General features: G+C 42.7%; 1 protein-coding gene and 1 non-coding gene across 2 annotated transcripts in view; both read left to right on the top strand.

Annotated features, from left to right (window-relative positions):
* Positions 1-25,086, top strand: part of LOC140198771 (voltage-gated inwardly rectifying potassium channel KCNH7-like) — a 581,620-nt gene that overhangs the window by 267,952 nt on the left and 288,582 nt on the right. The window lies entirely within an intron of this gene.
* Positions 12,663-12,822, top strand: LOC140199918 (U1 spliceosomal RNA). Its single transcript, XR_011886531.1, has one exon. It is a non-coding gene; the product is annotated as a U1 spliceosomal RNA (small nuclear RNA).

Raw genomic sequence — 25,086 nt, 5'->3', positions numbered from 1 at the left:
ATCAACTTCCCAGCTCTTTATTTCAACCTCACTCCCCTTTCCCAGTTTCACCTATCACCTACTACCTTGTACTTCTTCCTCCCCTCTCCACCACCTTCTTACTCTGACTTCTTCCCTCCCTTTCTAGTCCTGAAGAAGGGTCTTGGCCTGAAAGGTCGACTGTTTTGCTCTTTTCCATCGATGCTGCCTGGTCTGCTGAGTTCCTCCAGCATTTTGTGTGTTGCTGTTAATAGGATAGTTATGTTTGAAAGTACAGAATTGAAATCAATAATTCTTGTCAGGTCAATATGTCAGCTTTGCTATTTTTAGATGAATTAATCCTATAATGACACTCCTATTACCTACTTTTTCTTGTGCAAGTGAAATATGCTTGCTGATTAAATGTAATCTTTATATATTCTCCAGTTCCCCACTTTTGGGCAAAGTTATGCTTATGTATATGTGTACAAGGTGAAAGCACTAATTCTCTACTGTTGACTGAATGTGAGGTCTTCCTATTTAGAAACAATCAACTAATTACACAAGGTTCAAAGGTTTATTTATTTTTAAAGTGTGTATCCAGTATACAACTCTGAGATTTGTCTTCTCTAGATAGCCATGAAACAAAGAAAACCATGGAAATTGTTGAAAGCAAAACAACTAATGCACCACCGACCCCCCCATACAATAGAAGAACGGCAATATGATCAACAACCCCCAAACACTCCCACTGCACAAAATGTAACAAGAACATTGACTGCCAACCCCCCCAGCACGAAACAAAACATAAACATCAACCCCCAAATCGCCCTTCCCCATACAAAATGCAACAAGAACATCAACCTTCAAGTCAAAAAATACAAAAAGAACATAGACCCCTACACAAACATTATTTATGGAGATATTCTTAATTTAACAAAAAAGTGAAAGCATATAGAAACATAGAAAACCTACAATACAATACGTATCTTGCTTTCTTTTTAAGACAGTAGATGTTACGAAATCCTTAAGGAGTAAGCACAGATGGGGAAGCATATGAACACCAACATAGCTATATAATCATCCCTTAACTTGTCTATTAAATTAGTTAGGCATCTGCATGCTCCTCCTGCAGTCTCCCAATGACTAACTGCTCTATTTTTTCCATTCCAGCATCATAAATTCTGTGCAGTGAGATTAAAATAAGATTGTGAAAGGAATTGTAGAGTGGAAGTTAATTTATATTTCGTCTCCATACAATGCAGATTTGCCTTGAGGAAGGTTGGCAGAGTTTGCATGTAAGGTGAGCCGCATTATTATGTAAAATGACCGCATGATGCTCCCAGTGATTCAGCGAGAAAAGCAGAAATGCAGACAGCCTGTTGAAGAGCCCTGAGCTAGTAATGCCTTGGACCAGTTAATTGATCCACAATTGTTTCCTGCGGTCCTGGAGGATTGTATAAGAGCATTCTATTAGAGTCTGGAGATCACGGCTTGTCATTTTTTGTAAAAAGTAATACCATAAACCCGTTTCCTTCTGGCAATATTGATTTAAAGATTTTACTGGACCAATTCCTAAAAGTGAAGCAGACTTGCACACACTCCACCTTATATCAGATGGAACTCTTTACAGAGCATTTTCTCCTATTAAGTGTCTAACAATTCAAGTCTTGACTTAATATGTGGTTCTAGACTAATTATAAACATAGACACAACTGAACATAATATATCATTTCTGCCATGACTGAAGGAACAATGTGAATGTTTCAATTGAAATTTGGTGTTGTACATTAATCATGTGGACAAGTTACAGTAACTAAACCCACTGCTGAAGTAAAGAATGCCAGGCAGCACATTGTTGATACCATTCTTCCAAAAACTTAATGTATTGTATGAAACCATAGAAACCATAGGAACCATAGAAAAACTACAGCACAGAAACAGGCCTCTTGGCCCTTCTTGGCTGTGCCGAACCATCTTCTGCCTAGTCCCACTGACCTGCACACGGACCATATCCCTCCATACACCTCTCATCCATGTATCTGTCCAATTTATTCTTAAATGTTAAAAAAGAACCCGCACTTACCACCTCGTCTGGCAGCTCATTCCACACTCCCACCACTCTCTGTGTGAAGAAGCCCCCCCCAATGTTCCCTTTAAACTTTTCCCCCCTCACCCTTAACCCATGTCCTCTGGTCTTTTTCTCCCCTTGCCTCAGTGGAAAAAGCCTGCTTGCATTCACTCTATCTATACCCATCATAATTTTATATACCTCTATCAAATCTCCCCTCATTCTTCTACGCTCCAGGGAATAAAGTCCTAACCTATTCAACCTTTCTCTGTAACTGAGTTTCTCAAGTCCCGGCAACATCCTTGTAAACCTTCTCTGCACTCTTTCAACCTTATTAATATCCTTCCTGTAATTTGGTGACCAAAACTGAACACAATACTCCAGATTTGGCCTCACCAATGCCTTATACAACCTCATCATAACATTCCAGCTCTTATACTCAATATTTTGATTAATAAAGGCCAATGTACCAAAAGCTCTCTTTACGACCCTATGTACCTGTGACGCCACTTTTAGGGAATTTTGTATCTGTATTCCCAGATCCCTCTATTCTACTGCACTCCTCAGTGCCTTACCATTTACCCTGTATGTTCTACCTTGGTTTGTCCTTCCAAAGTGCAATACCTCACACTTGTTTGTATTAAACTCCATCTGTCATTTTTCCAGCTGGTCCAAGTCCCTCTGCAAGCGTTGAAAATCTTCCTCACTGTCCACTACACCTCCAGTCTTTGTATGATCAGCAAATTTGCTGATCCAATTTACCACATTATCATCCAAATCATTGATATAGATGACAAATAACAATGGACCCAGCACTGATCCCTGTGGCACACCACTAGTCACAGGCCTCCACTCTGAGAAGCAATTCTCTACTACCATTCTTTGGCTTCTTCCATTGAGCCAATGTCTAATCCAATTTACCACTTCTCCATGTATACCTAGCGACTGAATTTTCCTAACTAGCCTCCCATGCGGGACCTTGTCAAAGGCCTTACTGAAGTCCATGTAGACAACATCCACTGCCTTCCCTTCATCCACTTTCCTGGTAACCTCCTCGAAAAACTCCAATAGATTGGTCAAACATGACCTACCACGCATAAAGCCATGTTGACGCTCCCTAATAAGTCCCTGTCTATCCAAATGCTTGTAGATTCTGTCTCTTAGTACTCCCTCCAATGACTTACCCACTACCGACGTCAAACTTACTGGCCTATAATTTCCTGGATTACTTTTCGATCCTTTTTTAAACAACGGAACAACATGAGCCACTCTCCAATCCTCCGGCACCTCACCCGTAGACACCGACATTTTAAATATATCTGCCAGGGCCCCTGCAATGAAAAAGACATAAGCTCTGTATCATCCGTGTTATTACCTTAAAAAAATAAATGCAACATTAAAACTATTCTTGAAAGCAAAATATCTTAATCCATCATCTGGTGAAAATTTCAAAGCAAATTGCATCAAAATCAATTTTCGCATTTCTTTAAATATAAAAATTACATTATCGGACCAAGAATAACCCTGCGTTATTTTTCTATTACAAACAATGTAAGGGTTTAACCAAATTCTAGATCAATTCCATGTCAGAATGGGAAATCCTGTTTTTTTGCAGATAGGGTGAAGGTGTTTGACAAAGTGACTCCCCCAGTCTATGTCGGGGCTCAGCAATGTAGAGGAGGCTGCATCGAGAGCACCGGATACGATAGACCGCCCGAACAGATTCATAGGTAAAAGTAGGATTTCCTGGTGGCCAACTATTGTAATTCCAAACCCTATTCCCATTGAGACATGTTGGTCCACAGCTTCGATGTCTTCCATGAAAAGGCCATTCTCAGGTGGCGGAGCTACACCTCATATTCCATCTAGGTAGCCTTCAACCTGATGGTATGAACTTCGATTTCTCCAACTTCTGGGAATGCTTTTCCCTCATCTTTAATTCCCCACACCTCCCGCTTACTACTTCTCCTCATCTGCCTATCACCTCCCCTTGGTGCTCCTCCTTCCTCCCTTTCTCCCATAGTCCACTTTTCATTCATATCAGATTCCTACTACTCCAGTTCTTCACCTTTTCCACTGATCATCTACCAGATTCTTACCCCTCCCCCTCCCTCACCCACCTGGCTTCACCTATCACCTAACTTTTTACACTTTCCCCTCCCCCTACCTTCCTACGCTGGCATCTTTCCCCTTTCTTTTCAGTCCTAAAGAAGGGTCTCATCCCAAGACATTGACTGTTTATTCATTTCGATAGATGCTGCCTGACCTGCTGAGATCCTCCAGGATTTTGAATGTGTTGCTCCAAATTTCCAGCATCTGAGGAAACTTGTGTTTATCATACAGTTTAGATTACATTTTAGTTTTTTTTTAATTATAAGTCTCCTTAAAAATATTTTGGAGATAATTTTTCACTGAAATTTAGTGTGGTATAATTGGTTACAAAAATGAGTGGCCCAGAATAAGTGTTTATTTTTAATTATTGTATTTATGTTTAAATCGACTATCATAGAATTTCTGATCAACAGGGTACTTCTGCAATCTGAGTACTGACTTGGTTATTTGGCAATTTTGCAGGTAGTCAGTTCAGCACAAGGAAAATATCTCGATTGGTGTAATTTCCAATTTGGTTAACCTCCAGTATTAATTACTGACATATAGAATGTGACAAGCTTCATTTTAATAGGCAATTTAGATTATTAGATTATGAGGACACGCAGCCCTCTTTTATTGTCATTTGGTAATGCATGCATTAAGAAATGATACAATATTCCACCAGTGTGATATCACAGAAACACAGGACAGACCAAGACTGAAAAACTGACAAAAACCACATAATTATAACACATAGTTACAACAGTGCAAGCAATACCGTAACTCGGTGAAGAGCAGGCCATGGGCACGGTAAAAAAAAGTTCAAAGTCTTTCGAAAGTCCCATATCTCAGGCAGATGGAAGAAGGAAGAAAACCCTCCCTGCCATGCCCGACCACAGTCCGACTCTGAGTCGTCTGAAAACTTTGAGCCTCCGACCAGCCCTCCGACACCGAGCACTGAGCACCATCTCTGCCAAGTGCTTTGACCCCAGCCCTGGCCGCCAGCAGCAGGCAAAGCCAAGGATTTGGGGACTTCCCTCCGGAGATTCTCGATCGCACAGTAGCAGCGGCAGCGAATCGGGCATTTCAGAAGTTTCTCCAGATGTTCCTCTGTGCTTCTGACGGCTGTCTCCATCAATTTAATGTTAATGAAAAACCCATTCTTCATTGCTGAAATCGTATGATGTGTTGAGCCCTGTAAAGGGCATGAGAATCACATTCTGACTCTTCAGGAAATGGTTCCTTTAAAGGGAACGGTTTAGTACTTGAATACTGGGACCTATGTTTAAAGAGACCATTAGACATAGAAGTGGAATTAGGCCATTTGACCCATCGAGTCTGCTCTGCCATTCAATCAAGGCTGATCCTTTATTCCCCCCTCTTCAACCCCATTCCTTTGCAGTCTCCCCATAACCTTTGATGCCATGTCCAATCAAGAACCTATCAATCTCTGCCTTAAATACATCTAACAACCTGGCCTCCACAGATGCCTGTGATAGCAAATTCCACAAATTCACCACCCTCTGGCTAAGAAATTTCTCCGCATCTCTATTTTAAATGGATGCCCCTCTATCCTGAGGCTGTGCCCTCTTGTCCTAGACTCCCCCACCATGGGAAGCATCCTTTCCACATCTACTCTGTCTAGGCCTTTCGACATTCAAAAGGTTTCAATAAGAACCGCCCCCCCCCCCCCCAATCTTCTAAATTCCAGCGAGTACAGGCCAAGAGCCACCAAATATTCCTCAGGTGACAACCCTTTCATTCCCAGAATCGTCCTTGTGAAGCTCCTCTGAACCCTCTCCAATGCCAGCACATCTTTTCGTAGATAAGAAGCCCAAAACTGTTCACAATACTCAAGGTGAGGCCTCGCCAGTGCTTTATAAAGCCTCAGCATCACATTCCTGCTCTTGTACGCTAAACCTCTTGAAATGAATGCTAACATTGCAATTGCCTTCCTCACCACTGACTATCTGCAAGTTAACCTTTAGGGTGACCTGCACAGGGACTCCCAAGTCCCTTTGCCTCTCAGATTTTTGGATTTTATTCCCATTTAGAAAATGGTCTGCACTTTTATTTCTGCTATCAAAGTGCATAACCATGCATTTTCCAACATTGTATTTCATTTGTCACTCTCTAGCACATTCTCCTAATCTGTCTAAATCCTTCTGCAGCCTTCCTGTTTCCTCAACACTACCTGCCCCTCCACCAATCTTCATATCATCTGCAAATTTAGCAACAAAACCACTTATTCCAACATCTAAATCATTTATATACAGCAAAAAAAGCAGTCCCAACGCCAACCCTTGTGAAACACCATTAGTCACTGGCAGCCATCCAGAAAAGGATCCTTTTATTCCCACTCACTTCCTAAAGTTATGGTACAACAGCTAGGTATTGTACGGAATATTCAACACTCTCATTATCTGGGCACAAAGTTTCACAGGTTAGATGCTAGGTAAATTGTTACTATCAGCAATTGACTTTAATCTGCATCACTGTACATGTGCAATGTTTATCAGCTGTTTACTGAAGCAAGTGGTGAAGGTAGAATCACCAACAAAAGGAAGTCACCATTAACTAATAGCAGCAGCTGGTATAACAGTGAGTCAAAAGTCATATCACATGGTATACGCACTTCTTAAATGAACACTCACACTCACTTAACTCCTCTTAAAAGTATGCATCACTAATTATCTGCATATATTCAATTATACCCTCAATACATAATTTACGTGCATGCAATTATACTCTAATTTAAATGTGACTATAAATACAGTTATCAAATATACATTCAATCAATCTACCACACCTTTTAACCAATGTGATCTACAGGTGCCTGAAGGCACACACTCAACATTTCAGGAACAGCTTCTTCCCCTCTGCCATCTGATTTCTGAATGGACATTGAACCCAAGTAGTACCTCACTACCTTTTAATTTTTTTTCTTTTTTGCATTACTTATTTAATTTAACTATTTAACACCAACATATATTTACTGTATTTAACGTTTTTTCTATTATCATGTATTACATTGCCCGGCTGCCACCAAGACAATGAATTTCACAGCACATGCCAGTGATATTAAACCTGATTCTGATTCTGGCTCTTTTTCATAAGTAAGGCTGTCAACTCCGAGGTGTCCACACCAAGTGCCTTCAGCATGCACCTGGATGGAACAAAAGGCCACCTCCACACTTCAACCAGAGAAGCCAAAAAAATTGGAAAGGTAGTCTACAGTCCAAACACCAATCGAGATTTCATAGAAACAACACAAACAAAATGCTGGAGGAACTCAGCAGGCCAGGCAGCATCTATGGAAGAAAGTAAACAGTCAACGTTTCGGGCTGAGGCCCTTCGGCAGGACTGGAGAAAGAAGCTGAGGAGTAGATTTAAATGGTGGGGGGGGCAGAGGGAAGAGAGAAACAGAAGGTTATAGGTGAAACCTGAAGGGGAAGTGATGAAGTAAAGAGCTGCAAAGTTGATTGCTGAACGAGATACAGGGCTGAACAATAGGGAGTCTGATAAAAGAAGACTGAAGGCCATGGAAGAAAGTAAAGGGGATAGGAGCACCAGAGGGAGGCAGTGGGTGGGTAAAGAGATAAGGTAAGAGAGGAAAAAGGATATTAAGATAATATATTCATAGCTGTTTAATATATGGATGAATTCCAGACCAATGCATATAACCCCTGGCTACTGATTTCATTTGAATAATAATCTCCAGAAGCTAAGTATAGACATCCTTCAATACGTGTGCTTGCAATTCCTTTAGAACTGCTGTGCTCCCACTTCAGACAGTCTTGACTCATCAACAGCTCATGCTTCCTACAGTTGCAATTCCATAGGATTACATAAAATACGATGTACAAAAACAGGCTGTTTGTTCTAACTTTGTTAGTACTTATGTTCCACTTGATCTCCTCCATTTTCCCACATCTAAATCGATTAGCATAAATCTTTATATAAACAATGAATGACAAATATCTCAACACAGACCTCCTATGGGACACCGTTAGTCCATGGTTTTCATTCTGAGAACAGCTGCCAATCACCTCCTTCTGCTTCCTACCCGTCAGCAATTTTTGAATGCAACTAACTAGTTCCCCTGGGATTCATGGGACCAAGCCCTTCAGGTATACAAGATCTTTTTGAAGATCTTGATAAAGTCCGAATAAGCAACATCCACAGCTCTAACTTCATCTACCTTTTTGGTTACCTCTTCATAAAACTCTAAAAGATTTGACAAACTTGCCTTCCCACACACAAAGCTATGCTGGCTCCTCCTCATCAGACACTGACTGCAAATATTGGTAGATCCTAACCCTTGGAACTCTCACAGGGGTTCCAAACATGGGGACCATGGACCTCTCAGTTGGTGGTAAGGGTCATGGCAGAATAAAGGTTGGGAAATCCTACTCTAGTAAATTCCCACAAAGTCTAATGATGCACTCAGTAGGTCAGGCAGCATCTATGGAAGGACATGAACAGTTGACATTTCAAGATCGAGACACTTCATCATGACTCAGGAAGTCTTGATAAAAGGTCTCAGCCTGAAACTTCAACTATTATTTCCCTCTGCTTGACCTGCAGAGTTCCTCATGTATTTTGTGTTTCTCAAGATTTCCATCATCAACAGAATCTCTTGAGCAGAGGACGCACTTAGTCAAGTAAAGTACATTGCCACATCATCTTCTTTACATACATGGTGGGAGACACATCTGGGTTAAAATGATTTTGTTTCCTCTTCAGGATGTCATGTATAATGTAAATATTTGTGAACTCTTGTAATTTTTGAGCTCATCCTGTTCTCTATTACCTCATAGTTGACCATTGACCTATACTTCCTCAGCAGCAGCATAGAGCATACAACAGTACAACACAGTACAGGCCCTTCGGCCCACAATGTTGTGCCGACCCTTAAACCCTGCCTCCCATATTACCCCCCCCCACCTTAAATTCCTCCATATACCTGTCTAGTAGTCTCTTAAATTTCACCAGTGTATCTGCCTCTGCCACTGACTCAGGCAGTGCATTCCACGCACCAACCACTCTCTGAGCCAAAAACCTTCCTCTAATAACCCCCTTGAACTTCCCACCCCTTACCTTAAAACCATGTCCTCTTGTATTGAGCAATGGTGCCCGAGGGAAGAGGCGCTGGCTATTCACTCGATCTATTCCTCTTAATATCTTGTATACATTTATCATGTCTCCTCTCATCCTCCTTCTCTCCAGAGAGTAAAGCCCTAGCTCCCTTAATCTCTGATTATAATGCATACTCTCTAAACCAGGCAGCATCCTGGTAAATCTCCACTGTACCCTTTCCAATGCTTCCACATCCTTCCTATAGTGAGGCGACCAGAACTGGACACAATACTCCAAGTGTGGCCTAACCAGAGTTTTATAGAGCTGCATCATTACATCACGACTCTTAAACTCTATCCCTCGACTTATAAAAGCTAACCTTCCATAAGCTTTCTTAACTAACCTATCTACCTGTGAGGCAACTTTCAGGGACCTGTAGACATGTACCCCGAGATCCCTCTGCTCCTCCACACTTCCAAGTATCCTGCCATTTACTTTGTACTCTGCCTTGGAGTTTGTCCTTCCAAAGTGTACCACCTCACACTTCTCCGGGTTGAACTCCATCTGCCACTTCTCAGCCCACTTCTGCATCTTATCAATGTCTCTCTGCAATCTGTGACAATCCTCTACACTATTCACAACACCACCAACTTTTGTGTCGTCTGCAATCTTGCCAACCCACCCCTCTACCCCCACATCCAGGTCGTTAATAAAAATCACGAGAAGTAGAGGTCCCAGAACAGATCCTTGTGGGACACCACTAGTCACAACTCTCCAATCTGAATGTACTCCCTCCACCACGACCCTCTGCCCTCTGCCTTCTGCAGGCAAGCCAATTCTGAATCCACCTGGCCAAACTTCCCTGGATCCCATGCCTTCTGACTTTCTGAATAAGCCTACCATGTGGAACCTTGTCAAATACCTTACTAAAATCAAAGTAGATCACATTCACTGCACTTCCCTCATCTATATGCCTGGTCACCTCCTCAAAGAATTCTATCAGGCTTGTTAGACACGATCTGCCCTTCACAAAGCCATGCTGACTGTCCCTGATCAGACCATGATTCTCTAAATGCCTATAGATCCTACCTCTAAGAATCTTTTCCAACAGCTTTCCCACCACAGATATAAGGCTCACTGGTCTATAATTACCTGGACTATCCCTACTACTTTTTTTGAACAAGGGGACAACATTCGCCTCCCTCCAATCCTCCGGTACCATTCCCGTGGAAAACGAGGACATAAAGATCCTAGCCAGAGGCTCAGCCATCTCTCTTCCCTCGGCTCATGGAGCAGCCTAGGGAATATTCCATCAGGCCGCTGGGACTTATCCATCCTAATGTATTTTAACAACTCCAACACCTCCTCTCCCTTAATATCAACATGCTCCAGAACATCAACCTCACTCATATTGTCCTCACCATCATCAAGTTCCCTCTCATTGGTAAATACCGAAGAGAAGTATTCATTGAGGACCTCGCTCACTTCCACTGCCTCTAGGCACATCTTCCCACCTTTATCTCTAATTGGTCCTATCTTCACTCCTGTCACCCTTTTGTTCTTCACATAATTGAAGAATGCTTTGGGGTTTTCCTTTACCCTGCTTGCCAAGGCCTTCTCATGCCCCCTTTTTGCTCTTCTCAACCCCTTCTTAAGCTCCTTTCTTGCTACCCTATATTCCTCAATAGACTCATCTGATCCTTGCTTCCTAAACCTCATGTATGCTGCCTTCTTCCACCTGACTAGATTCTCCACCTCACTTGTCACCCAGGTTCCTTCACCCTACCATTCTTTATCTTCCTCACCGGGACAAATTTATCCCTAACATCCTGCAAGAGATCCCTAAACATCGACCACATGTCCATAGTACATTTCCCTGCAAAAACTTCATCCCAATTTACACCCGCAAGTTCTAGCCTTATAGCCTCATAATTTGCCCTTCCCCAGTTAAAAATTTTCCTGTCATCCCTGATTCTATCCTTTTCCATGATAATGTTAAAGGCCAGGGAGCAGTGGTCACTGTCCCCCAGATGCTCATCCACTGAGAGATCTGTAACCTGACCCAGATCTAGTATGGCATTCCCCCTAGTCGGCCTGTCAACATACTGTGACAGGAATCCATCCTAGACACACTTAACAAACTCTGCCCCATCTAAACCCTTGGAATGAATCAGGTGCCATTCAATATTAGGGAAGTTAAAGTCACCCATGATAACAACCCTGTTATTTTTGCACCTTTCCAAAATCTGCCTCCCAATCTGCTCCTCCGTATCTCTGCTGCTACCAGGAGGCCTATAGAATACTCCCAATAGAGTAACTGCTCCCTTCCTGTTCCTGACTTCCACACATACTGACTCACAAGAGGATCCTGCTACATTACCCACCCTATCTCAATGTATTACAGTCAGGCAGCATCTGTGGAAAAAAAATGACTTAGATTGAGGGCCTTTCGGAAAAATACCAATAGAGATTAGCCAATTTGATAAAGCATCTTCAAACTGATACGTTAACTCTGTTGGTACTATATCATATCTGGCAACGAAGGTGGCATTTGGCAAGATGACTTTACCATCAGCACATTGAGTACAGAGATGGGAAGTTAAGTTGCATTTATGCAAGACATTGGTGAGACTGCACTTGTAGTGTTGTGTGCAATTTTGATCATCCCATTGTAGGAGAGATGTTATCAAAGTAGAAAGAGTGCAGAAAAGAGTTATCAGGATGGAACCTGAATTATATGTAGAGAATGCGTAGGTTAGGACTTTATTCCCTGGAACATGGGAGATTAAGAAATGGCCTTGTCAAGATACAATGCCTATAAAAAGTATTCACCCATCCCCGTGAAATTTTTCATGTTTTATTGTTTTACAACATTGAATCACAGTGGATTTAATTTGGCTTTTTTGACAACAGTAAAAGATCCTTTCATGCCAAAGACACAGAAAATCATCACTAGTGCATCTAATTGGTTTTAGAAGTCACACAATTAGCTAAAAGAATATGTTTTGGAGATCTGCATGCGGTCAAGGTGTTTCAATTGATTGTAGTAAAAATGCACCTGAATCTGGGAGGTCCAAATGCTGGTGAGTCAGTTTCCTCCACAATGAAGACAAAAAAACACTCCAAGCAACTCCAGAAAAGGTTATTGAAAGCCAGTCACTGAATATCCCTTGGAGTACAGTTATATCAATCATCAAGAAATGGAAAGAATATGGCATAGCTGTAAATCAGCATTGAGTAGGTTGTCCTCAAGACCTGAGTGACTGTGCAAGCAGGGGACTAGTGAGGGAGGCCACCAAGAGACCTATGACAACTTTGGAGGAGTTACAAGCTTCAGTGGCTGAGATGGGAGAGATTGTGCATACAACTGTTGCCCGGGTGCTTCACCAGTCGCGGCTTTATGGGACAGTAGCAAAGAGAAATCCACTGTTGAAAAAAAACTCACATGAAATCTCAGCTGAAGATACTTACCTGGCAGGGGAGAGACCGTGATCATTAAGGCGGTTCTCCCAGGACAAGGCTATCCCATTTCACTTCGGGTGTGCTGACGCCTGTGATATCCCCAAATGCAGGATACTCAACTGCAAAATTTGTGGTGGTGGGGGACTGTGTTCGCGCTCAAAAAAAAATAAGAAATCTCAGATGGAATTTGCCAGAAGACATGGGAGAATCTGAATTCAGCTGGAAGAAGGTTTTATGTCTGATGAAACCAACATCGAGCTTTTTGGCCATCACACTAAACGCTATGCTTGGCGTAAGCCAAACAACACACACCATCAAAAACACACCATCCCTACTGTAGCATGGTGGTGGCTGCTTCACTGCTGCGGGCCCTGGGAGGCTTGTGAAGCTAGAGGGTAAATTAATGCAGCCAAATACACTGAAAGCCTAGAGGAATACCTGATGCTGTCTGCAAGAGAACTGCAACTTGGGAGAAGATTTATTTTCCAGCAAAACAGTGACCCCAAACATAAAGTCAAAGCTAGATAGGAATGACTTAAAAGCAACAAGGTTAATGTTCTGGAGTGGCCAAATCAGAGTCCAGACCTCAATCCAAGTTTGAAATTGTGGCTGGATTTGAAAAGGGCTGTTCACTCACAATCTCAGTGCAATCTGACAGCACTTGAGCAGTTTTGTAAAGAAGAATGAGGAAAAATTGCAGTGTCCAGATTTTCAAAGCTGATAGAGACCTATCGACACAGACTCAAGGCTGTAATTGCAGCCAAAGGTGTGTCTACTAAATACTGATTTGAAGGGAGTGAATACTTATGCAATCAATTATATTGTGTTTTATGTTTCTGATTAATTTAGATCACTTTGTAGAGATCCATTTTCACTTTGACACAGAAGAGTCTTTTTCTGTTGATCAGTGTCAAAAAAGCCAAATTAAATCCACTGTGGGGCGGGGGGATGAATACTTTTTATAGGCACTGTGTATATGATCATGATGGGCATGGACAAGGAAGAAGTGCTGACATCAAGAAGACATAGGTTTAGGAACAGAAGAAGGGATTTAAAATCAGCTTCTTCATGCAAAGAGTGGTGCATATTTGGAATGAACTGCAAGAAATATTGGTTGAGGCAGGCACATTACCAATGTTTAAAAACCATCTAGATAAATGCATGGATAGGAGAGGTTTAGAGGTCTGTGGGCCAAACATAGTCCAATGGGACTATCTTACTGGGCAACCCAGCTAGCATGGACGAGTTGGGCCGAGTGGCCTCTTTCCATGCTGTAAGACTCCATGATCTATGAAGGGAAGTGAGGGGATAGATAATGATGAACATTGAAGTGATTTCAAAACTCTGTACGGTAAATTGCATCCAGAAGTGGTTGCATTATTTGGCCTTCCAATGTAAGACTAGTTACAGATAAACAGGTGTAAGACTAGTTACAGATAAAGAGAAGGAGTGTGAAGAGATTGGAAGGATCTCAGGAGGAACAGTGAATGAAATGCAAGCGTAAACTCCACATGAGAAACCTCAGAGGAAGGTTGATGCTCATGGCTGTCATGTGTTGCATCCTTCCAAGTTTGAACTGGAACAATTAGCAATAGCTTGCTGTTCACTGTAGCATATTCCCCTTTCTATTTCAAGGGGAATAGAGTATAAAAGCAAGGAGGAAAAACTGAGCCTTTAAAAGAAACTAGTCAGGCCGCCCTTGGAGTATTGTCAACAGTTTTGAGCCCCATATCTTAGAAAGAATGTATTGTAATTGGAGAGAGTCCAGAGGAGGTTCATGAGGATCATTCCAGGAATGAAGAGGTTAACATATGAGGAGCATTTGGCAGCTTTGGGCCTATACTCACTGGAATTTAGAAGAATGCAGGGGAATCTAATTGAAACCTGCCAGATGTTGAAAGGACTAGATAGGGTGAATATGGAGAGGATATTTTCTAAGGTGGGGGTATCAAGAACTAGAGGGAACAACCTGAAAATTGAGGGGCGATTTTTAGAATACAGGTAAGGAGGAATTTTTTTAGCCAGAGAGTAGTGAATCTGTCGCACGTTCTGCCACCGACTGCCAAGGTGGAGGCCAAGTCCATGGGTATATTTAAGGTGGATGTTGATTGTTTCGTGATCAGTCAGGGCATCACAGGATATGGCTAGAAGGCAGGTGTATGGGATTGAGTGGGATCCAGGATCAGCCATGATGGAATGGTGGAGCAGAACTGATGGGCTGAATGGCCTAACTATGCTCTTATGTCTTATTAGTGAGGTTATCTCTGTTTGCTGATCAAAGGAAAACAATGACATTTTAATCTCTTTCAGCAGAGAACAGCAGATGAAGTAAGCACGGGGTTTTGCCAAGATTACAGGTTTTCCCATGGTGCAAGGTGACATTGACTGCAAGCCTGTCACTTGGTGAGCCCCGCCTGTCCCTCAACATCCAGTTAGCGTGCAACCATCTGCAGTGCATCATGCAGGTCAATCCCCAGTATCCTGGCAACAATCATGATGACTTTATTTGAAAGCAGCCAACTCAAACAGCATTTGAGCCAATATGACAAGTGCTATCAGCTGACTGCATGGCTCCTGATATAGATACTCAGTCCACAGAGGCATGGGTGTCTTGCATACTATTTAAACCACTCTGCCACAAGAGGTGTAAAAAGCAGACTGGTGACTTTCAGAAACAAGGGTTGCTCTGGAGGAGTCCCATCCTGCACGCCAGAACTGGTGTCAAGTTCAGAGCTGGTTGGAAGCCACACATTCCTGTTGTCTCAACGTGTTAGGTCCACAGGTCTAAATATTATCATTGTCAGTATCCAAACAGATGGCTGGCGGAGTTAAAGTGACTGCGTGTCTTCTTCTTCACTCCTTCCCTCATCTTCTTCCACCGCCTGCACCAGTTCCAGTTCTTAATCATCTGGAAGGAATCAGAAATACTATCTCCTCCTCACTGACAATCAGTAGTAGCGCACCTCAGATGTGTGTGCTTAGCCCACTGCTCTACTCTCTCTACACTCACAACCGTGTAGACCATAAGATATAGGAGCAGAGTTAGGCTATTCGGCCCATCGAGTCTGTTCCACCATTTCATCATGGCTGATCCATTTCCCCCTCAACCCCATTCACTTATCTTCTCCCCATAGCCGTTTATGTCCTGACTAACCAAGAACCTATCAGCCTCCACATTAAGTGCACAGTCATCTGTGGCAACGAATCCCATAGAATTATCAGCCACTGGCTGAGGAAATTTCTCCTCGTTATCTGTTCTAAATGGACATCACTCTGTTTTGAGGCTGTGTCCTCTGGTCCTAGACTCCCTGACCAAAGGACTCATCCTCTCCATGTCTACTCTAATGAGGCCTTTCAATATTCAATAGATTTCAATTCTTCCCCCCTCATTCTTCTAAATTCGATGACCTTTATCTGATCAGGGAAAGTGAGGAGGCAATAGAGAGGAGCTATAGGCAAGTAGTCACACCAGGGCCTCAGGAGACATATAAGTGGGTAACAGTCAGGAAAGGGAAGGGCAAGAGGCAGATACTAGAGAGTTCCCCTGTAGCTGTTCCCCTTAACAATAAGTACTCCTGCTTTAGTACTGTTGGGGGGTGGGGGGTGGGGGATGGCCGACCTGGGGGAAGCAACAGTGGCCGCGCCTCTGGCACAGAGCCTGGCCCTGTGGCTCAGAAAGGTAGGGAAAGGAAGAAGATGGAAGCAGTGATAGGGGACTCTATAGTTCAGGGGTCAGACAGGTGATTCTGTGGATGCAGGAAAGAAACACGGAGGGTAGTTTGCCTCCCAGGTGCCAGGGTCCAGGATGTTTCTGATCACGTCCACGATATTCTGAAGTGGGAAAGTGAGCAGCCAGATGTTGTGGTACATATTGGTACCAACGACACAGGTAGGAAAAGCGAGGAGGTCCTGAAAACAGACTACAGGGAGTTAGGAAGGAAGCTGAGAAGGTTTTCTATGTTTCTATGTTTCTAAATTCCAGTGGGTACAGGCCCAGAGCCTTCAATGTCTGCTTATAGGATACTTTCATTCCCGGAGTCATTTTTGTGATTCTTTTCTGAACCCTCTCCAATGTCAGCACATCCTTTCTGAAATAAGGGGCCCAAAACTACTCACAATACTCCGAGCGAGGCCTAATACAGCCTTAGCACTACGTCCTTGCTGAACCACGCACAGCTCAGAATCCACCTATAAATCTGCCATTGTTACATTGTTGGCAGAATTTCAGACAGGAACGAGGAGGCCACAGGAGTGAAATAGATCAGCTGGTTGATAGGTGTCAACATCAGTGAGACCGAGGAATTGATTGTGAGCTTCATGAAGGGGAAGTCGAAGGAGCACTCACCAGTTCTCACTGCGGGATCAGAAGCGGAAAGGGTGAGCAGTTTCAAGATGCTGGGTGTCAACATCTTTGAAGGTCTGTCCTGAGCCCAACACACGGCTGCCGTTACAAAGAAGGCAAGACAGCAGCTATATTTCATTAGGAGTTTGAGGAGAATTAGTATGTCACCAAAGGCTCTTGCAAATTTCTATAGATGTACAATGGAGAGCATTCTAATTGGTAGCTTCACCGTCTGGTATGATGGGGCCATGATAGAGGACTGGAAAGAGCTGCAGAAAATTGTAAGCTTCGCCAGCCCCATCATGGGCACTAGGCTCCCCAGCATCGAGGACATCTTCAAACAGCGATGCATCAAAAACGTGACATCCATCATAAGGACCATCCAGAACAGACCTTCTTCCCATTCCTACCATGAAGAGGGAGGTACAGGAGCCTGAAGACACACACTCAATATTTTAGGAACAGCTTAGAGTCATAGAGTCATAGAATTATAGACCACTACAACACAGAAGCAGCAGCTTCGGCCCATCTGGTCCACGCTGAACCATTAATCAGCCTAGTCCCATTGACCGCCCCCCAGACCATAGCCCTCCCATCCATGTACCTATTCAAATTTCTCTTAAGTCTTGAAATCGACCTCATAGCCACCACTGGCACTGGCAGCTCATTCCACACTCTCACCACCCTCTGAGTGAAGAAGTTCCCCTCATGTTCCCCTTAAACATTTCATTATTAGCCCATAACCTCTAGTTGTAGTGTCACCCAACCTCAACAGAGAAAGCCTACTTGCACTTACCCGATCTATACCCCTCATAATTTAGCTATCAAATCTTCTGTCATGACTCTCCTCAAATCTCTCTGCTTGTTTCCCTGCACCATCAGATTTCCGAATGAACAATGAATTCATGCACACTACCTGACTATCTTTTTCTTTTTTATTGTTCCCTTTTTGCACGACCTATTCAATTTAATTGTGTGTGTGTATATATATATCTTATTGTAACTTGTAGTTTTTTATTACTATGTATTGCAATGTACTGCTGCCACAGAACAACAAATCTCACAACAGATGCCAAGATGCCAGTGATACTAAACTTGATTCTGGAAAACAGAAGGAAGTTTCATTGATGGGGGCGGTGGAGATTGTGCTAAGGTAGAGGAGAGGCAATGGTTTGGAGATTGTGGTGAAGGGAGGGTGTGGTACTTTTCTCTCCAAGCAATGAGTTCCCGCTTGGCCTTTGAGAACATTCCCATGTCAGCTATAATCTTCACTGTGTTAATCAGATTCAGCAACAACTTTCAAGGAGGAACTGATTATATACTTGAAAGGAACACATTGCAGAGCTGTGAGAGAGAGGAAAGGACTGGGGTTAATTTGATCACCTAAACTGAGGGGATTCCTATGCTGAGTGACTATCAAAGTCTATATATTACTTGTTGTTTGAGATACAATGCGGAGTAGGCCCTTTTGGCCCTTCGAGCCGCACCGACCAGCTTTCCCCGATTTAACCCTGGCCTAATCACAGGATGTCTCACCTTCTAACTCTGACCTCTCGTTTATTTTTTCTCCAGTCCTGGTGAAGGGTCTCAGCCTGAAGTGTCAACTATATACTTCTCCATAGATGCTGCCTGGCCTGCTAAGTTCCTCCAGCATTTTGTGTGTGTTGACCGATTAACCTACCAATCAGTACATCTTTAGACTGTGGGAGGAAACCAGAACACCCAGAGGAAGCCCACACAGTCACGAGGAGAAGGTACAATCTCCTTACAGACAGTGACGGGAATTGAACCTCGGTCACTGGTACTGTAAAGCATTGTGCTAACCCCGACTGCCCTATATTCTTCAATAATTTCAGCTTCTGGCAAGACTCCAATTTTTTGCTTACTAGAGTGCCTCAGGGATATAGCAAAATATTTTCACTTATACCATTTTCCACAAACCTTTGTCTTTTATCTCATCATGGCAATAATTGAACAGTGAACCTATTTAGCAAAATAATATTGTTTCTTTTGTCAAGGTTATAGAGTATCATTTTATAGGGTTTACATAAAGATTATTTCAAATGGTAATTATTTCAGTATCCTCGCTGATGTTGTGAACTAACATTTTATAGCACACACCAATATCTCAGGGCTTTATCTCTGAGTGAATCTGGTGTGGGTTTAATATTTACAGCCAAATTACAGAGTAAACAATCTCTGAACATCGGTCAAGTAACCAAACGACTATAAGTTGTCCCTTTGGAATCTGTAACCCATCAGCCTTCACAGTCACTTGGCAACAAAGATTCCTCTGGGATGGCATCTGACATCACTACAATGACAACTTCTTTTTATGAAGCTGTATGATTATACAAAAGCCTCTACATAAATGTACATATCAGCAAGAGCTGGAAGCTATGAGGAATGGTTCAAATGGCTTAATTCTAATATCAATCGTAAACATAATGTCCTTTGGCTTGAAAGGAAATGAACATCTTGGTATTTTCTTGAAGATTTAATGCTGTCAGTGTTATCTAAATAGCAAGAGAAAAAAGTCACTTAACATTTTAAATCGTTTTATTAATGGTGCTATTGTTTATGCCTGATCATTAGTTTTAGTTCGATGTGAAACCATAGGAACAGAGGTAAGTCATTGGATACATTTAAGGCAGAGATTGCCAGGTTGATAGATTCTTGATTAGTCGGGGCATGAAAGGTTACGGGGAGAAGAGAGGAAATTGGGGCTGAGAGGAGAATGGATCAGCCATGATGAAATGGCAGAGAAGACCTGATGGGCCAAATGGCCTAATTCTGCTCCTATATTTTATAGTCTTACATTATGGGATGATGCCCCAGTGCCAGTGAACAGCAACTTGATTTAGGAAGACAATCTATAATAGTAGTCAACACTAAAGTTTGTTTCATTTATAAACTGATACTTGGTGATCTAGTGCCCTTTTTCATGATCAGATTTACTGACTAATAAAAAATAACTGCTTGAAACTAAGACGGTTCTACAATATGTAAATATTTGTTCATTATGTGCCATATTGTATGATTGTGTCCTTTCAATGACTATGATTGCTCTTGGCAAATGTTTCTACAAAAGTGGTTTGTCATTGCCTTTTTTTGTGCAGTACCTTTTCAAGATGGGTGACCCAAGTCATTATCAATACCCTTCAGAGATTTGTCTGCCTGGTGTCAGTAATCGTAGAACCAGAACTTGTGATATGCACCAGCCGCTCATACGACCATCCACCACCTGCTCCCTTGGCCTCTTGTGACCCTGATCCAGGGCCAAAGCAGGTGTTACACCTTGCCCAAGGGTGACCTGCAGGTTAGCAGAGGGAAGGAGTGCCTTACACCTCCACATATCCAGCCCACCACCCAAAATGTTGACAGCACCTTAAATGCATCTTATTTTACGAACTGTAGTCATTGGTGAGACAAGCCTTGTCTAGGAGTAGAATATTATATATTTGCCACCCAAAATGGTGATTTTGATGGCATCCAAACAGATAAGCACTGCCTCTTGTTACATCACCTCAGTGAAAGTTTGTGGGAAATATTGTGTTCATAATTGCTGCACAGAGAATTCTCATTCCGGCTTCCTGTTTGGACCTCGAGGTGGATTTCATACTGGCTTCCGACATTCTATCTGCTCAGCAGTGGATTTTACTCAGAGAGGCAGTAAAATCTTCATGAAAGATGGATTACCTCTCAAATTCTCTCAATAATCAAAGCGTGGGAACTGAAAGGTAGGCACAGCAGTTCAGCTCTTGGTCCCGGCGGGTGCGGGCGGAATGCGGCTGCCTGCTCGACCCTGCAATACACCCTGGAAAGGCCCCTGGAAATGCATAAAGTAAAAAAAAAAGCAAGAGCAGGTGCTGAGAAAGCAGTTTGCCAGCAAATGTTAAGCCAAGTCGAGGAGAAAAATATGAATGTCACATTGCTTCCTTGCAATTATTGCTGCCCACGCAAAGCAGTCACATCACCTCAAAGCTTGCCCACATTCCATCACAATGTAGATTCAGGCTGAAGCTTGACATTTAATCTTTGAAGCTCGAGCAACTTAAAAGTACAACACACCAACAAAAATAACATCTAATGCCATCTTAATTCAGAATGCACATTTATTTACCCACTTAAGATGAGGCCACATGATGTGCATTGTGTATTACCTGATGTATTCCCTTTCAACCTTGATTTCTTTGCTAGCTGTGGTAGAAATTAAACACGTATTCCTGAACTAGAAATTCTAGGAGTGCAACAGGGAAACTCTGAAAGTGAGAATGTATAGATTTGCATATAGAACATAGAAATCTACAGCACATTACAGGCCCTTCGGCCCACAATGTTGTGCCGACCGTGTAACCTACTCTTGAAACTGCCTAGAATTTACCTCCCACGTAGTCCTCTATTTTTCTAATCTCCATGTACCTATCTAAGAGTCTCTTAAAAGTCCCTATTGTATCTGCCTCTACCACCATCGCTGGCAGTGCATTCCATGTACCCACCACTGACTGCGTGAAAAGCTTACCTCTGGCCTTGTACCTATTTCCAAGTACCTTAAAGCTATGCCCCCTCTTGAATCTATCAACCTCCACCTTAAATATACCCAATGACTTGGCCTCCACAGCTGCCTGCAGCAACAGATTCCACAGATTTATCACTCTCTGGCTAAAGAAATTGCTCCTCATCTCCATTCTAAAAGGATGCCCCTCTAGTCTTAGGCTGGGTCCTCTGGTCTTAGACATCCCCACCATTGGAAGCATCTTCTCCATATCCACTCTACTGAGACCTTTCAACATTCAGTAGGTTTCAGTGAGGTCATCCCTCATTATTCTGAATTCCAGTGAGTACAGGCAAAGGGCCATCAAAAGCTCTTCATATGTCATACGCGCTGCTTTCCCTCTGTCCATTTTTCTCTTCTTCTGATCTACCCGGTCCTCTCACATACACCCTTCTTTCCAAATTACTCCCCATCAACCCAGGTTTTTCTCTCCTTCCTCATTTGCCCATCACCTAACCACTCCCTCCCCATCTGTCCCCTTTTAAAAAAAATAGAGGGCTATGGGTAACCCTGGGTAATTTCTAAGGTAAGGACATGTTCGGCACAGCTTTGTGGGCCCAAGGGCCTATATTGTGCTGTAGGTTTTCTATGTTTCTATGTTCATTCTGTATTTAGTTCCACTCTTTGCGTTCCATTCTTATCAGATTACATCATCTTCAGCCCTTTACTGCCTCTATCTAACACTTTCCAGTCTCTGTCAAAATTTCCACTCATTCCTGCCTCATCTGTCTCCATTTGCCAATCAGCCCCCCTCACCTCAACTCATATAACACCCATCAGCTCTTGCCACAGCCCTCCTCCTCACTTCTTTATTCTAGCTATCTTACCAGCATTCTTCAGTCCAGATGAAAGGTTTTGATCCAAGTCATCGGCCGCCCGTTTCCTTCCACAGATGCTGCCTGACCCACTGAGCTTCTCCATAGCTCATGTTTTACTCAAACTGAAGTGCTTGTCATCATCTGTTTAATCAAACGAAACTAGTTCTCATTATTAGTAATCAAAGAACTTAGAGCAAAAATAACACTGTAGTGGAACTACATGCTGGGCATTCTCTTCTCTGTTCAGTTGTGTGTACTTATGGTGGTTTTATTGGACAGAACTGTGTAACTTATCTGCTCTGTAATAATAACACAGGCTGTAAAATTCCCTGTGTAGCAGAAGCATGAAGATTCAATATACAGTACTGGGCAAATTCTTAAGCGTGTGTGTGTGTATATGTATAAAGCTAGGGTACCTAAAGTTTTGCACAGTACTGTATTTGTCAACGTGGAGCAGAGACCGAGTTTCTAAATCTGGTGGGAGCAAAATATATTGGGAATGGCAAGGATGGCGCGCCGCAGAAGGTGTGAGGGACAGGTGGCAGAGAAGGAGTGCTGGTGGGGGGGGGGGGGTGCGCGGGTGCAGACACACCTAATTCTGAGACACCAGCCAAGGTCACTTGATTCCAAACAATTGGTTTATTGATCATTACAGAATGTCTCTCTGGTGCTTCCTGCTCCCTCGCCTCTCCCTTCCCCTTTTCCCAACCATGATTCCCCTCTCCCTGCCCCCTTCCCACTCTCAGTCCACAATGGAGACCCAATTAGAATCAGGTTTATCATCACTCACACTTGTCATGAAATTTGTTTTTATTTTGCAGCAGCAGTACAGTGTAATACATAAAATTACTACAGTACTACGCAAAAGTCTTAGGCACCCTAGTTATAGATATGTGTCATCATCATCATGTGCCATGTTGTACGACATGGGCAATCATGGACCCACGACCATAACTGTTCTTGGCAAATGTTTCCACAGAAGAGGTTTGCCATTGCCTTCTTCTGGGCAAGGTCTTTACAAGATGGGAGACCCCAGCCATTATCAACACTCTTCAGAGATTGTCTGCCTGGTGTCAGTGCTCACATAATCAGGCCTTGTGATATGCACCAGTTGCTTATACGACCATCCACCACCTGCTCCCATGGCTTCATGTGACCTTAAAAGGGGTGGGGGGGGGGGGCGGCTAAGCAGGTGCTACACCTTCCCCAAGGGTGAGCTGCAGGCTGGCGGAGGGCAGGAGCACCTCACACCTCTTTTGGTTGAGGCATATCTCCACCACGGCATCCAAATGTATATATATATATTTAAGACGTTTGTACAGTACTGCATCGCTAGGTCAAGTGTTCTGCCTCATAAGTAAACTACCACCTCTTTCAATTTATAAACACTGTGCCTCAGTGCATTTCTGAAGATTTTGTGACAATAAAACACATTGAAGAATCTTGACAGAAACTCAAAGGAATAGGCCAGATTATTATTTTTAAAATCAAAAGACTGGGTAAATTTTCATACACAAACTCAGCATAAAAGGGAACATGTTGAGAGCTTCTTGTAGTAGTCAGAACTAACCACTCCTTTCATAAACCTATTTTGCTCTCACTTATATTAATTTCCGTATCAGCAATAATGCAGATAATACATTAGACTTAGTGACATTACAGGCTGCTGACAAGATTAAATATTTTAGTGCGGTATCACAGCAGCCAGCAAACCTAGTCTGAAAGCTGCTTAATGCAATGCCGTTCAGAATAATAATGGGAACCTGAAGTATGCCAAACCAGAAATCATTTTTGAGATACTTGACAGCAGTATTTAAAAAAAATAAAAATGTGTTTTGTACGACTGATTAGTGCTGTATATTTTGAAATGCCACATCTTCAGGCACTTCAGCTGTAATCAACCCATTGGCCCCACTTCATGCCCAAAGAGAAAAGTATTGTAAGTTTGACATTGCCAAATATAAAGCCTTTAAAAATCATATCGAATTACCACAGGGCTGATTTTAACTTTTGCAGCATTTGCTGTAGGCAGGAGAGAGTTCATATTGACCCTTTAACAGCTAGGTCAGGTTTGAATAAAGCAAGGTAGCCTATAATTGGAGTGTGACATTATTAATTGTATATTGGAAACTAAGGACCAGAGAGAGCAGAACACAGCATAAAGTTAGCACTGGGAAGGTTTAGCTGTTAGGGGTAGCCCTGTGTAGGCTTCCCATCTGGAAGAACAAATGTAGCCGTGGTACTGATTACATCATTAGTGAAAACTCTCCCATGTGCAGTTCTGCATCCTCAGCTAAACCTGCTAGGAAATTACAGGCCTATTATGTGCACCAAGTAAATAAATCAAGTAATAACAGCAGCTTCCATTTAGAGCTGGAGTTCCCAAACTCCTTTATGCCATGCAACCCTACTATTAATGGAGGGGTCCGGGGACTCCAGGTTTTGGCATTGCAAAACTGGCCCAAAGCACCAAAAAATAAGTTACTGAAAAGATATTAAGACAGGAGTCCAAAAAGAGGGAAGAGGGAAAAGGGATCAAGTCAGGTTTATCGGCAGATGCACAAGTACAGTGGGGTACTGACTGGCTGGCCATGCCTGTTACGCTGTGGGTACGTACAGCAGCACAACGGGGTGAAGCTACAATTCAGCATTTGCTTGTAGTAGCATCACGGGCACATCGTTACAGACGACACACCAAACACAAATTATA

This window comes from Mobula birostris, chromosome 6, assembly GCF_030028105.1.
Source record: "Mobula birostris isolate sMobBir1 chromosome 6, sMobBir1.hap1, whole genome shotgun sequence".
Taxonomy (NCBI): Eukaryota; Metazoa; Chordata; class Chondrichthyes; order Myliobatiformes; family Myliobatidae; genus Mobula; species Mobula birostris.
Note: the sequence above shows the minus strand (reverse complement) of the source record. Positions and strands in the feature narration are given on the sequence as shown.